Source organism: Mus musculus, chromosome 16, assembly GCF_000001635.26.
Source record: "Mus musculus strain C57BL/6J chromosome 16, GRCm38.p6 C57BL/6J".
In the NCBI taxonomy this organism is placed as follows: Eukaryota; Metazoa; Chordata; class Mammalia; order Rodentia; family Muridae; genus Mus; species Mus musculus.
Window position 1 is genome coordinate 30,866,760 of NC_000082.6, and position 10,212 is coordinate 30,876,971.

Genomic DNA, 10,212 nt, shown 5'->3' on the forward strand with positions numbered 1-10,212 from the left:
ATTCAAACTTTTGAGACAAGGGTAATCAGGTTACCTGATGAGTGGGCTGGGGTGGGGTGACATTTCTCTGAGGTCCTCATGCCTAGTGAGTAAGGTCAAGAGAGACCTGACCACACTCAGATGAGGTAGAATAAAGATAACTCAGGAAAGATGGGGTGGTGCTGTCTCAGAAGGTTAAAAAGATGAGACCATGTCCCAAGTTGCTTTCTATAGCTATAAGAAACACCATGACCAAAAGCAATGTGGGTTTGGCTTACAGTTCTAAGTCATGGTTCATTGTGGTGGTTTGAGTAGGAACGGCCCCCATAGACTCCTGTGTCTGAGTGCTTGGCGCATAGGAAGTGGCATTATTAGGAAGGTTGTGGCCTTGTTGGAGTGGGTGTGGCTTTTTTGGAGGAAGTGTGTCACTGTGGAGGCGGGCTTTGAGGTCTCATATGCTCAAGCTAGGCTTAGTGTGGCAATCTCACCCTGTAGGTTGCAGATCAGGATGTAGAACTCTCAGCTCCTTCTCCAGCACCACATCTGCCTGCATGATGCCATGCTTCCGGCCATGATAATAATGGACTGAACCTCTGAACTGTAAGCCAGCCCCAACTACATGTTTGCCTTTATGAGAGTTGCTTTGGTCATGGCGTCTCTTCACAGCAATAGAAACGCTAACTTAGACGCTCATCATTGACAGAAGCCAGAGCAGGAGCTCAAGGCAGGAACCTAGAGGCTGGAACTGAAGCAGAAGCTATGGAAGAACACTGTTTACTGGCTTGCTCCCCTTGGCTTGCTCAGCCTGCTTTCTTATATAGCCCAGGACCATCTGCCTATAGAGGTGGTACCACCCATAGTAGGCTGGGCCCTCCCACATCAAGCATCAATCAAGAAAATGCCCCATAGGTTTGCCTACAGGCAATCTAATGAAGGCAATTCCTCAGCTGACCTCCTTCTTCTCAGTTGGCTCTAGCTTGTATCAGGTTGACAAAAAACTAACTGGCACAGATCCAAGCCAAGGACTATCAACAGCCACAGACAATGGGAAGAGACAAGGAACAAAGTCACAGTAGCCCTGTTGACACTTTCATGTACTCTTGGGCTCCAGAACCTTAAGAGAGGACATTTCTGCTGTTTTAAGCCATGGGGAAGCAACATGGCTTCCCACTAATACCACTTGTAAGGCTTGCAATGATACTCGCATTTCCCAGGCCCTGTGCTAACCCTTCTACCCTGATGCTTGAACTGAACACCTCTGGATGTCTCTGGATGTAATGCATGGGTAAGAGTCAGGTTTCAGACACAGGCAAGCACATAGCAGAGTTATCTTTTCAACAAGCTGTGGCCCCATCCTTGAAGTCAGAGGGGGCAGCAGGTTAGCATTAAGCAGGGAAGGAAAGAAGGCTGGTCCATTTCTGCTGTGTGTCAGCACCCTAGGTCAATGCATTCTGGGCTCAGATACCTCTATCCAGTCAGCACTCACGTCCTCCAAGGAAAGGAGGGAAACTGAGCAAAACTACTAGAATGGGCAGGTGTGGGAGGGGCTGCTTCTCTGGGGTCCTGTCCCGAGAAGCACCCACCCCAGCCCTCCAGGTCCTGTCCTAAAAGCCACCAGGAATCTGTCCACAATAGTGGCTCATTTCCAAAACAATGTGGAAAGAAAGGAAGGAAGAAAACGTCCCAAATCACTCTTCACCCAAGACCTGCACTCAACAGGGAAGAATGAAATGAGTTCTGAGGAAGCAGGTGCTCGTGGCTGAGAGGATGCCAAGCGGGCCTAAGAACATCTGCCAGTCCTCAGGACCCAATAGCCAACTCTGCTGACCCCTCCTCCAGCTGACACAGAAGGCCTTGTGCTGGGATCCCCACTGCTCACCTCTGGGAAATGGTCCATCTGTTCACAGCTCACCAATGCCCCCAAAACACCGACCAGTGACACCACAGTGGTCTAGGCTGTGGGAACACACGCCCTCCTAACATTCACTCAAATTGACTGTGATCCTCAGATACCTGCCCGGCTTATTCTCTAAGTACCACCAGACTTGGGTCAACTTGCAAGAACTTGAGTTTAGCCAGGAAGGCAGTCAACATCTTGCACATAAATCCATACGGTGGATAGGCAGACACCTCAGCAAAGGAACTCAGAGTTGACACTTAACATTTGCCACCCTAATCCTTTTTCTCATGAGGTACACATCTCTTATCCCTTCTGGGTGCCTGCTATCTTGCCCTGAAATAGCCAGAGGCTAGGAGGTGTGACCTTAGTCCACTGAGTCTCATCAAAGACTCTTTTTTTTTTTTTAAGATTTATTTATTTATTTATCATATGTAAGTACACTATAGCTGTCTTCAGATACACCAGAAGAGGGCATCAGATCTCATTACGGGTGGTTGTGAGCCACCATGTGGTTGCTGGGATTTGAACTTCAGACCTTCAGAAGAGCAGTCGGGTGCTCTTACCCACTGAGCCATCTCACCAGCCCTCATCAAAGACTCTTAAAGTCTCTTCATAAGCTCACTTGCTCTGGAATTCATCAGGAGCCCAGGGTTCGGGGCATACCTAGTCTCTGGCCTCCTTTAGGTAGCTGCAAAGAGGCCCCGCCCCCTCCTCTTCATTCTTCCTTTGTTCTCTGTCTCCACACCCAGGGACCACAGCAGAGGCTCTCCACCATCTCTGTCCAGCAAGTCCCAGTCATCATGAGTCTTCAGGATTTTGTTTTTTTCCAAGTTAAACCAGAGACTCTGCCTTCTGATATTGACTGCCTTCAAAGAAAAGTCATGACGCACAATGCTGAAATATCACTCCTGCAAGAAGGGTGGGGGTGGTGGAGGCAAGATAAAGAGGCCCAAAGTCTCATCCTGTTTTTTCTTACACAGGAATAAAAGGACCAAGAAGGCATTCTGAGGAAACAGAGACTCTGAGGTTTAATGACCTGCCCAATGCCACACAGTGCCTTATATGGTAGAGTGTACTTCTTGCTAGTGACTCACTCAGAAAATAGATGAGGACAGGAAAGGAGTTTGAGCATATTCACTGAGTCGGGGCCGAACCTGTGTTGGGTTGTCCAAGCTAAAGGTTCAATACCTGCTTCCTGGCTCCGAGGCAGGTCCACTGAATCACAGCCCTAGGGAATAGGGGACAGGTACCCCACAGGCTGTTCAGAGAAGGTTTCAGTTTACCTGTGTAGGCTTCTGCCACACCACTCCCTCCTCCATTAACACCAGTTGCTCTGCCAGGGCAGAGTAGCAGCCTCTGGGAGGGGTACACAGGTAACTGCGGCATGTCCCGGACCTCAACCTCAGGACTGTCCCATGAACTACTTCCTCTGGGGACTACACATGCCAGAAACCTGAAGGAAGGAATGAAGACAGTTTAGTCACCGACTCTGTGCTCCCAACAGGACAGACGTCCAACTGCCTCATGGGTAATTCGAGAATCCTGAGTCCATACTTCCGCTTTGACAGCCGACTCTGTTAGTCCCTGCAACAGGGGGCGCTAGAGAGAGGCAGCCAGGCAGGAGGTGGGAGCCGGGATCTGCTTCTTCCTGTTTGTTCGCTGTCTCCTTCCTGAGGGCTTCCTGTTTCTTGGGCTCCCATCCCAGGCATTATTTTTCTCCTCGCAGCTTCAGTGGCATCTCCCACTCCCCCTCCCGACCGCCACCGCAATTTCAGTTGCATCTCCCCCGTCCCACAACCCCCTTCCAATCCTTGAACCGCCAACAGCAACAGCTGGCAGGTGACCTCTACTCATGTGTCTGAGCTAGAAGAAACTCCCTCCTCTTCCCTCATCCATAACTGCTTCTAATTACCTGTCAGTCTTTGGGCTCTTCCTGACTTTTTAAGCTACCTAGCTAACTTTCCTTAACAGCTCTTTACATGAAGTCCTGTTCTGGTAACTGGGCACTGACCCAGTATTGGGAGTAGACAGCCACTGTTGTGAGGTCTCAGGAGCTGTCCCTCTTTGATAACAATACCCCCTCACCGACAAAGCCTCTCTCCCACATACCTTTGATACAATGCTACTTAATGCTCAGTGAGAGCAACCTTTGCCCTACTGTGGCCTGGACATGATGCTGGTCACCGAGGCAAGTGCATGACTACAAACAGCTTTGTGACACCTTCCCCTGGGACCTATTTGTAAGGGTCCATGAAATATGACACCCCAGACTCAAATAGTATGCAAACACACAGAGTGCTTTATTCTGCAGAAGTCCAGCATGCTGGGGTCTCCCATTACCAATAGAGAGACAACCAAGTAAGCTTGCAGGCCTGATTTAAAGCACATTAGGGAAATCCAAGGTAGGTGACATCTATGTTAATCTGTTGGGTCCATCTCTATAAACATTCCATTACCAGGGTGTGGGGGCTGGACACTTGCTGAGGAAGTCTGGAAACTGCTGCTGACCCGTTGTCCTTGCTTCAGGCCAGGTGGCAGGCAGTTTCTAAGGCCTGGACTTGCCCGGAATTGTCCAGTTCTTGGAAACAGAGATTTAAGCCTAGTATCCTTAATTGCCTATTTGAAGCCTGTCATGGACTCAGCCAAGCCTTGTCACCATAAATGCTGTGGTTGAGTCCAGTTGAGTCCCCTTTTCCTGTCTTTCCATTTGAAACTCAAGAACCACAGACGATGGTTTGGAGGTTGTTTGCTTCCCTGCCCTCCAGCCCCACCCCACACACACACTCAGCTGTTAAGAGCTTGAGAAGGTGTTGTGGAACCTTTAAGAGGTGGGGAAATCCAAGATCAAACTGATATAAAACCCTGAGTCTAAGCTTTCTGGGTTTGTTTGTTTGTTGCTTGTTTATGCTTTGAGGGTTTCTTTTTTTTTTTTTTTTTTTTTCTTCTTCAACTAGCGCTTTTATTACTTGTTAATTACAGGGACTGTAAAGCTTTCTATAAAGGGCCAGGTGGCAAATATTCTAGGCTTTTTTTTTTTTTTTTCATTTTTTTTTTATTAGGTATTTAGCTCATTTACATTTCCAATGCTATACCAAAAGTCCCCCTTACCCACCCACCCCCACTCCCCTATCCACCCACTCCCCCCCTTGAGGGTTTCACATAGTGTATTTTTATCATATTTTCCCATCCCCCGACTTCTCCCAGACACCACCCTCCTCTCCTCATCCTCACCCTGCCCTAGACATCTGAAATGAGACTGCTTCCTTCTTCCCTGTGTGTTCCTACCACCCTGCCAAGGGCCCTCACTGGAACCTATGCCATTCTCTTTGAGCTTTTAATTTCCATAATGGTGAATTAAAGAACCTTGCTTTCTTCGGACATGACCTGATTCATGTGTTTCGTTATAGCAATGAAAAATGAACTGAATGAAAAGTAACACACTATAGAAAGCCAGGGCCCTTTTAGCCTGCTTACTGCCAACCCATCCTACAAATGAGAAAACCAGGAGTCAGAGATGGCAGGAGAATGGGCGGGGTCGGCGGCAGTCAGGGGACCACACCTCTAGCACACGTACTATGACTTCAGTGTTCCAGATCAAACCCCATCCCACTCTGTTCTAGATGTGTGGCTCTTGGGAAGGTTTTACAATCTCCTGGAGTTTCTTCCTCCACCAAAGTGGACACTTGTGGGACTGAGGAGACATGAAGTGAGTTTACAGTTGTAAAGTACTGGGAACAGTGCCAACCGAGTAATTCACCACTGTGAGCTCTGTCTGTCACCTCTTCTGGGAAACCTCCTACACTCTCATAGCCTTAAGTCAGATGGCTTATCATCCTTCCAGGAATCCAGTGCTAACATTTTTTTTAATTTTTTTTTTTTTTTTTTTTTTACTTTTTTGGATTTTGAGACAGGGTTTTTCTGTGTAGCCCTGGCTATCCTGGAACTCACTCTGTAGACCAGGCTGGTCTTGAACTCACAGAGATCTGCCCGCAGGAGATACTTGTCACCAGTGAAACAGAGCTCACACTATTGGCTTGGACCTCCTGGATACTGGTGGCAGCACAGGAAAGGGCACAGCTGGGCTCATGCACTCCTCCACCTTCTGTCGTGGGGCAGTGAACACTGACAGACCAGCATATAAAGGCACAGAGAAGCCCAGACCACAGTATGACGATTAGGATGGCAAGTTCAGCCTGACTGGGAGATACAGAAAACTGAAGAGCCCTTCCTTCCATGTGGGACAGGACAGGCATGTGGGACAGGACAGGCATGTGGTACAGGACAGGCATGTGGGACAAGACAGGCATGTGGGACAGGACAGACATGTTAGTCAAGAGATGCCCCATCCAAAAGCCTGCTGTGGAGCAATGGCTTTAAAGCTCTTTTATTTTGAAATCCCTTCTCCTTTTTCTTATCTTCTCTCTTCCTCTCCTCCCCACCCCCATCCCTTCTCTCTCCCTGCTACCCAGCCCCCATCCCTACCACCTCTTCTCCTTTATTGCTTAATTGAAATTTTACAGGGCCTCCAGTATATTTGGTTTGACTTACAAGTCTTACCCAGTCTCTAAAGTTGCTGTCATTTTCTGGAGAGAACATCTAAACGTTCTATTCGGATTTATCAAACCCCTCCCTCTCTTCCTTAGAGGCCCTTGATGTAGCACACTATTTTTAGACATGACTGGGAAATCTAAGACAGTTGCTTTAATTAAGGTTTTGTGCAAATAAAATACTCATTCCCTTTGTTCTTATTTTATGTGTAGTGTATGTTAGGTCAAGGAAATTTCTTTCATATTCAAAATGTGACTGACCATGTATAATTCCCAGAGTGAGGAAGAGTATATAGGCGCCCTGACAAGGTACCCGGAGGCGCGAGAAGCCTGCGACATTCTATTCACTTCACTGTTCTCACACGTTGGCTCAGATGGTCCCTCCAGGCTCCGTGGAAAAGCCTAGAAGCTTCCTCCCATCGCCAAGCTTCTGATCCTTGACGCTAACAAAAGGTTGGCTCTCAGGACCGGACAGACAACTCAGGTTGTTTCCATTTCCGGTCCCCAAGCTTTCCCCACCAAGTCCGGACTCTTCCTCTTTATGCTAGCCTAGCAGGTCACAAAGAGGCATTTGCACTTTCAGAAGCCAATTCCCCCTTTGGGGCGGAGCCAGCCCTAGAGAAAACTGTCGAGTACAACGGAGAAGAATGGAACCTATTTTTCCCATTCTCCTAGGCTCCGTGAACTTCAGGGTAATTAGACAGATGTGAAATGAATATATGGCTCTTTTTAATCCTAGGTCTTCTTAATTGCCTCAGTTGGAAGAGTCATTAATTTATGATTAACGAGATAGCTTCTGTACAAAATTCAATTACCCTGAGACGTGCCACAACCTGCTACCCAGACGCTCCGGAGTGGCTCTCGCTGTTAATCGCTCTAGGCTGGCCCTGCCGTCACGCAGCAGATGATGTGGCAGACAGAAGGACCATCCTAGAGGCCAAGCCTGGCCCGTGGTCAGAGGGAAATTAGAGAGCAGGTTAAACAGCTGGGTCTAAAGCCCAGAAGCAGCCGGGTTACGCCAGAGTGGCAGCCCAGGTCAGTAAGAGCCAGGCGGCACCCCGTGGCTCCAAAATGCCTTCTCTGCCACCAGAATCCTGCAAAAGTAACACTATAAGGTGGGAAGACAGGAAGCCTGCCTCCTGGGTTGTAGCAAGGGCTACGCATGGGAGGCCTCGGAGCTGACTCTGAGTTTTGTGCAGTTTTTCTGCACTGGCCTTGTGTTATTTGAAAGTGTGTGTGTGTGTGTGTGTGTGTGTGTGTGTGTGTGTGTGTGTGTGTGTGTGTGTTTATAAATATATTATCTTGAAGAATCCAATATACAGCATCTCCTGCCCGAGTGCATAAATGCTGACAGGCTAAGCATGTGATCTGCTCATGCCTCTTTCAGTGTATTCTAGGCCTTGATCCCAGGGCCTCAAACATCGATAGCACGTGCTCTGCCACCCAGACAAACCTACAGCCACACCTACATACCTATAACCACACCTACAGACGCACCTTCGCCATGTTTCCCTCATTTTGAACATGAAAATGAGGACTAAATTGGGCAGAAATCACAGAAGTAACAAAGTCACACCATACCCTCTGCAGCTCCGAACCCAGGCAGAGAACCAACAGCTAGTGTTTTTCTTTTCTTTTTTTCTTTTTTCTTTTTTTTTTTTTTTTTTTTTTTTTTTTTTTTTTTTTTTTTTGGTTTTTCGAGACAGGGTTTCTCTGTGTAGCCCTGGCTGTCCTGGAACTCACTTTGTAGACCAGGCTGACCTCGAAATCAGAAATCCACCTGCCTCTCTGCCTCCTGAGTGCTGGGATTAAAGGCATGTGCCACAAAGCCAGTATCAGCAGTTGCATCCAGTTAGATGAGGCTGGAGGAACTCAGGAATGCATCCATCAAGAGACAAAGGAAAGAAATGCTTTGCCTGACACAGGTAGAAGTTGTGTCCCTAATAGGTGCAGAGCCCCTGTATACCTAAAAGGTGCAGAGCCCCTTTGTACTTAATAGGTACAGAGCCCCTGTGTACCTAATAGGTGCAGAGCCCCTGGCTGTTCAGCCTTTGGGATAGCAAACTCTATTACTAGGAAACAAACCCAGGCCTTGCAATTTTCCTGCTGTTCTGGTGATCTGAGGTCTGCAGCCTTTAGAATGTAACCTACAGTCCTGTAATTGAAGAGCCAGTAAGTGGGCACCTAGGGAAGGGTGTGGGGGTGGGGCAGGCAACTGGAAAATGTGCCTGTGGGTCACCCTGAAGCTCTAAAATTCTGTGGTGCAGGGGGCGTCCGCCACCCCGCAAAGTTACTAAAACCACTGAATTATACACTTTAAATAGCTGGGTTTTATGATCTGTGAAACAGACCTCAATAAAGATGGTAATAAAAACAAAATGAAGGGAAGCCGACTCAACAAGGACACTTCTCCCAAGTGCCAGTGACCTCTTCAAGCTTCCCAGCTACCCCACTGCACAGACGACAGCTCCCTCCACAGGCCTCCTGCAGCTGCCTTCTTAACTTAACCTGCCACAGAGGGTGGGGGGGGGACACATCTTGAGAAAAGCAATGTGCAAAAAAATAAGAAGAAGAAGAGGTGGCGGGGCGAGGAGGGGGAGGAGGGAGGAGGAGGGAGAGGAAGAGGAAGGGAGGGGGAGAAGAAGAGGAAGAGGAGGAGGATGAAGAAGATGAAAAAAGATGAAGAAGGAAAAGAAGAGGAGGAGGAAGACGAGGATGAGGAGGAAAAGTTGTTTATTTGGCGCTTATATTTCAAAGTCTCTAGTCCAAATCTGTTGATCCTGTTGCTTTGGGGTTCTAGGGCTCGTCCATGGGGGCAGGACCTAGCATAGCACGCCTGGTATGCTCATAGCCACAGGGAAGCAATGAAAGGAAAGATGGGTTGAGTGCTCTCATGTCCCCTTTATGGGACATACCTCCTATATAACCCAACTTCTTCCCACTAGGCCACACCTCCGAAGTCTCAGCAGTCTCTTACAGCAGCACCACAGACCCGAGACCAAGCCTTCAACATAGCACAGCAGTTCACACTTAGAGCAATGCTGTGTCTTCCATCCAGACCAGTCCTGTGTGTCCAACTGCCCCAACGTCCTTGTCCCAACGTCACATAGGCTTGTCTGCCCCAAATGCATAAAGGCTGTGGGAGGCCTGCAGCCTAACCATGGATGGTATCACTAGGGCCTTCTAGGTTATAGAAAATCAGTGGTCCCTAAGCCCTCTACCCTCGAGAGTGTGTTTCCCTCATTGCAGACCCAGTGGATAGCACAGGGACACTTGTTTTGTGACCCCGAACTCAAGGACAGCTTCCCAAGCAGAAAATAAAAAATATATGTGTTGTGACTAACAATAAAAACAGAAAACCTTCAAGACCAATAGTGACATCACCACAGGATGGATAGCGATGCCGCTAATAACAAGGAAGCTGCTCAAAACCATTTTGTGGATGGAAAACTAGAACATTTTATTGAGCCACAAAGGCAGAACACAAAAATTTGACGGTGTGTAGGGTCCTTAACTTTTTCAGTGTGTCATTCCATCAGACTGGAAAAGGTACTACAATAGCCACAGGGACTTTTAATTTCTGTCTTTGTGTCTTTCTGTATTTTACAAGTTTCTGCAATGAGAGTATTGCTTTGTTTTACATTTATTTGCATGTATATACACGGGTGCTTTCAATATTCACGCATGTGGAAATCAGAGGACAGCTCTCAGGGGTTGGTTTTCTCCTTCTACCCTGTAGGTCCCAGGGCTTGAACGCAGGTTATCAGTCTTGGCTGCAAGCACCTT

The 10,212-nt window shown here is 47.9% G+C and overlaps 1 annotated feature.

The window, feature by feature from the left end:
* Positions 5,903-8,557: an enhancer, noted in NCBI's record as "VISTA enhancer mm988". NCBI's record gives its function as "enhancer in: neural tube[4/13] | hindbrain (rhombencephalon)[7/13] | forebrain[7/13]" and the evidence as "EXISTENCE:transgenic organism evidence [ECO:0001131][PMID:17130149]".